Source organism: Stegastes partitus, unplaced genomic scaffold (assembly GCF_000690725.1).
Source record: "Stegastes partitus isolate 25-593 unplaced genomic scaffold, Stegastes_partitus-1.0.2 Scaffold1710, whole genome shotgun sequence".
NCBI lineage: Eukaryota > Metazoa > Chordata > Actinopteri > Pomacentridae > Stegastes > Stegastes partitus.
In genome coordinates, this window is record NW_007579441.1 from 96,803 (window position 1) to 101,971 (window position 5,169).

Here is a 5,169-nt window from a genome sequence, read left to right on the forward strand (position 1 = left end):
CGTGATTATAGACTGTCAAGAATTGCCAAAGGGAAAGGTTTATGGCTCACAACAGTGCCTAACAACTTCCAAGTACGAAGGTATCTGTTTTCCAAAGTCAGCTTAGTAGACATTTGACAACATGCTAAACATATGTGTCCAGAAGAAACATAGATTTCAGACTGTGAGACTAAATCACATCAAGTCAGTGTCACAATCTGAAGGTCGTGTTTCCTGCCCTATGTGCTCCAACCTCAGCTTCATTTTACATAACTTGAAACAGCCTGAGTCAGGCATATTTCCAATGAACACTTTCCTTCTGGCAGAAATACCACTGCATTGAAGGACAAGCAATACGCTGGGAAAAGCACCACAAGAGACATTTACCTGTCTGCATCCAGAGTGCCACAAAGACCTTCTGACCTCAGCTGGCCTCCATCAGATCAGGTCTTATTCTGTTTGTTGAGCTGGAGTTCAAGGTGTATTGGTACATGAGATGCTAGCAACAAAACATGTGCCCCGTGTGAGGCTCGAACTCACGACCTTCAGATTATGAGACTGACGCGCTGCCTACTGCGCCAACGAGGCCTGAAGTGTGGTGAACATGGATGTTTTTTTTCGCTCTCCTACGTGTTCTCTGTGGTGTTTCATCCAAAATCCAAATACGCATTAAAACACACTCTCTGTGCTTGAGTTCAGCATATTTACCTGTGAAAGCCAACTCAACCAATCATTTGATCACATTCCTCATACTTGTCACCAGTTAAAAAAAACTATATCGGCCCTGTTCTAGTAATGAGGGTGTGGGGCTAGTGGTGCAATGGATAACGCGTCTGACTACGGATCAGAAGATTCTAGGTTCGGCTCCTGGCTAGCTCGATAAATCTTTATATATGTACTGTTATTCATATATATGTGTGGTGAATAGATAATGGATGAATATAACATTTTTCCTCTGGTATTTGTGAATATCTGCATGCACCTCAAAGCAGTCTCTGAACAGCCATGTGTGGAACTGGGCTGTCTTTTGACAATTCATAGAACTCAGACATGCTACTGTAATTACGAGAGCTTAATTAACGTCAATGCCTATTGATGTAAACAGCAGGTAGTGTCCGTGTGTCTGTGTGTGTGTCTGTGTGTGTGTCTGTGTGTGTGTGTGTGTGTGTGTGTGTGTGTGTGTAATGGCCACTGGCAGTCAACAAGCAAACAAGCAACAACAAAAAAGACAAAAAAACAATCATCAGAAACTAGAAAGAAAGGCTGAATGCACCTTTTAGGGGGCCTGCAAAGGGAAAACACTGCCAGTACAGTTTGTGACTGCAGAAGAATTACACTTATTATGGCACTGTGACGCAATGCGTAAACAAGAGGCTACAGCATGTTGATTTTACATAGCGTTAGTCAGTCATAACAATAGTCTGAATTTGGCTAAAGGCCCAACAATGATCCAGGACGGTGTGAATGGTTAATGACAAAGGATATCAATCTGCCATGTCAGGAGGGACTAAAGATGTTACTGATGGGGGGAGATCTTGCATTTTAGGTGATCAATAACTGGTGCAGTGGACTCCCTCCTCTGTTTAAAGATCACTGTCCCAGTGCCTCGCATTACTGCGACTTGGATGTTTGAGAATAGACACAGACGTATTGCTTGAAGCTTGTCTTCCTTTTCAGATTCTTGAAGACATCTCACTGCTCATCCAAGAGGTTCTTCAGTTCTGACCGACTGATGGGGAGGGGAGAGTTGCACATGTTTTATAGACTCATGGCTAATGGCCCATTTATGACCCAGGACTCACATGCCTCAAAGGTGTGAATGGGTGTGAAACCAGGCATCCCAACAACAACAGTGAAGGTTGCGGAGATGCTCGTTTACATCACAAAAGACATGAAACTCACATGTCAGAGGTAACTACAGACAGTTAATGTTGATGAAACTTTCTTTGTAGAGATCTCAGCAGTCTACTTGCTTGACAATTGGTGTTGTAGGCCCCCACCTGTTCAGAGGTTGCTGTTTCAGTTCCCAGACACAAAAGTGGACAGGCAGGGCTATTGATAGCTGTACTTCAGGGAAAAAGTTTTTATGAGTACCTCACCTCAACATTAAGTTAAAGAGAGGGTGCAAATAAAAAGACAAACCTTGCCTGCAGCTGCCTGTTGACAGAACACCAACTACCATCTGCTCTGAACGCTCTAAATAAAGTAAATGAAGTAAAAATCAAGTTGCATTGGCCGGGAATCGAACCCGGGCCTCCCGCGTGGCAGGCGAGAATTCTACCACTGAACCACCAATGCTCACATGTGGGTAACCTCAACCGTTTCACCCACGTCACCCAAATTCCTTCAGCTCTGCTTGTCAGTTTATGACACACTCTGGTAAAACTGGCCCCCACACATACTTCCAACACTGGGCTGCAGGAAGGGAGACAAGAGAGAATGCCTGAAAAGGTGCATAACTCCATGGGTCATTGCTGAAAAGGCTGGTAGTTGGCAGAGTGCGTATTAAAGTATATTAAAGGGCAGTTGATTGAAGGGGAAAGGCAAGCAACAGGGATGGCTGCAGCCTTGAGAGGACTGTCAAGAAAAGTACATTCAAGAACTCGAGAGAGCTTCACAAGGACCGGACTGAGGCTAGAGTCAGTGCATCAAAAGCCACCAAGCACAGATATCTTCAGGAAAAGAGCGACAACTGTCCCATTCCAAATATCAAGCAACTCCTGAACCAGAGACAATGTTCGAAGTGTCTTACCTCAGCTGGACTGTTGCTAAGTGGTCCAAAGCCCACTTTTAGATGAAAGGAAACTTCATTTGAAAATCCAGAGAGAGTCTGGAGGGAGAGTGGAGACACACAGAATCAAGATCAGTATGAAGTTTCCACAGTCTGTGATGATTTGGGTTGTCATGTCATCCACTGTTGTTGGGCCACTGTGTTCTATCAAGTTAAAAGTCATGCTTCCATCTGAAACCAACGAGTGACAGTTTTGAAAGATCTGCAAGCTTGAAGACTAGTTCTATGTCATCGGTACTTGCCTCATCTATATAAGCTACTAACTCTTCTAAGGTTACGTTGACCATGTCACTGCCATTGTTGTCCTGATTGTTATCAAACAAAAAGCTTTCCAGTAATGTGACAGAGGACATTTTAGATGATATTTAGCCTCCTGAACTGTCAATTCACTGGCGCTAAGCTTTGCACATACTCTTATCTTGTCTTCAATCAGCGGGGGCTGCCTTACTTTCCTGGTAGGGACCAGCCGGTTGAGCAAGTCTTTACTTTATTACACATGCATGCAGGACTAGTAAGCCAGAACCTGTGGGACAAAAGCTACACTGGCTTGTGGGAGACAAAGAACCCCTGTGAGTCAGACTAGAAAGAAATCAGGGCAGACCAGTAGTAAAAAAAAATCCAGACACAGTGTTTGAGGAATAAAAACAGAACGCCTCAGACAGCATTAATATCTCCTCGTTAGTATAGTGGTGAGTATCCCCGCCTGTCACGCGGGAGACCGGGGTTCGATTCCCCGACGGGGAGTGCACAACCTTTTTTTAATTTTATATTTATTTTGCTTCATCACAAAACATATACACAACACCTTTTCACATAATGTAACACACAAACAAACCACACACCATATACAATAAAAGCTTTAAATATACCCCTTTCCTGTTTTTTGCAAACACTTAATGAATCCCACACTTTGAAAGAATCTGCACAATACTAAACTGACCACACATCATGTACATTATTTTTTTTACATACTGTCCAAGACAGTAAAAAGGCTGTATCGATGTGGACACATAACTCCTAGCAGACGAATACATCTAACAAAACACGTGCCCCGTGTGAGGCTCGAACTCACGACCTTCAGATTATGAGACTGACGCGCTGCCTACTGCGCCAACGAGGCCCACAACAGCCCCGCAATGGACGGACAAAAGGCAAAATGTTCCCCGGAACATAAATAATGACAATAAGTATTGATTATCTGTCCATTTCACACACATGCAACTCATACTTTTTCAAAAAAAGAAACATCCATACTACAAACTGTAGCTAAGTATGCGCTGTTTTGTGGCATCTTTGTTGCTGGTACCATGCTAACACACTGCAATTAGTATATATTTATCCATAGCTGAGTTTACTTGACTTTGTCAATGTAAATGATTCAATGTTAACATTTTAATAACAAACAAAAACATTGCAAAAGGTATGTTGCATTGGCCGGGAATCGAACCCGGGCCTCCCGCGTGGCAGGCGAGAATTCTACCACTGAACCACCAATGCTCACATGAGGGACACTGGTGGTCTACATTCAAAAAAACTGGTCTACTGCAAGATAACCATGTGACAACAACTGGCTTGACGTTCAAGAGGCAATACTAAGCAGCAAGATGTGCACAGATCTTTTTGTAGCAGACGCTGGATCCTTTGTTGTCCCATTTCACTGCATGCCACACAGGTAGGATTTAGCCTAACATATGCAAATACACATATTCATTTTCCTAAATGGGATTATGTAATACTAGATAGTTTTATTTTCTATCTATAGACTTGAGCTGGGGTTGTTGAGCGTGTAAATGGATGATGCTATGATTGGGCATGTGTATAACCTCCTCCACCACATCTGGAAGCCTTACCAATTCAGTCCCAAATCAATGAGGGGGCTCAAAGCATTGGGAGCTGAGATTGGTGTCACAGCGAATGCACCCGCGGAAGTGAAAGGGACACGGCGGCCGCCCCATGTGATTTGCATGACAATACATTCCTGGGATCCCCCAACCAGTCAGTCAGAGCTTAGTCCAGTTGCCTTCTGCAGGAGCACCTACCCAACAAATTACCCAGCTCGTAGCTTGAGCGTAGTTGTCTATGGTCACAAATAGTACAATTGGAATGCCAGAAACAAAAACCAGACGGGGGAAAAAAAAAAAAAAAAAAGTTGTGCGCCCAACGTGGGGCTCGAACCCACGACCCTGAGATTAAGAGTCTCATGCTCTACCGACTGAGCTAGCCGGGCTTGTTGCAACATCAGAAACCTTCCAGTTTTATAATGTCTCACAGTGCACTATTTCTATTTTTCACATTTACATATCTGTTTTATTGTTTGGTTGGACTACAACAACAGGCTATCATTGATGTCAGTTACTCAACGCAACCAACTTAACCTAACAGAACCATCGAAGAATGAA

At 43.5% G+C, this 5,169-nt stretch overlaps 6 non-coding genes across 6 annotated transcripts; 1 reads left to right on the top strand and 5 right to left on the bottom strand.

The window, feature by feature from the left end:
* Positions 1 to 494: 494 nt before the first annotated feature.
* Positions 495 to 567, bottom strand: trnam-cau (transfer RNA methionine (anticodon CAU)). The gene has a single exon. It is a non-coding gene; the product is annotated as a tRNA-Met (tRNA).
* Positions 568 to 2,206: 1,639 nt separating this feature from the next.
* On the bottom strand, positions 2,207 to 2,277 carry trnag-gcc (transfer RNA glycine (anticodon GCC)). Its single transcript has one exon. It is a non-coding gene; the product is annotated as a tRNA-Gly (tRNA).
* A 1,165-nt stretch (positions 2,278 to 3,442) lies between these two features.
* On the top strand, positions 3,443 to 3,514 carry trnad-guc (transfer RNA aspartic acid (anticodon GUC)). Its single transcript has one exon. It is a non-coding gene; the product is annotated as a tRNA-Asp (tRNA).
* Positions 3,515 to 3,817: 303 nt separating this feature from the next.
* Positions 3,818 to 3,890, bottom strand: trnam-cau (transfer RNA methionine (anticodon CAU)). The gene has a single exon. It is a non-coding gene; the product is annotated as a tRNA-Met (tRNA).
* Positions 3,891 to 4,196: 306 nt separating this feature from the next.
* Positions 4,197 to 4,267, bottom strand: trnag-gcc (transfer RNA glycine (anticodon GCC)). The gene has a single exon. It is a non-coding gene; the product is annotated as a tRNA-Gly (tRNA).
* Positions 4,268 to 4,924: 657 nt separating this feature from the next.
* trnak-cuu (transfer RNA lysine (anticodon CUU)) lies at positions 4,925 to 4,997 on the bottom strand. The gene has a single exon. It is a non-coding gene; the product is annotated as a tRNA-Lys (tRNA).
* Positions 4,998 to 5,169: the final 172 nt, after the last annotated feature.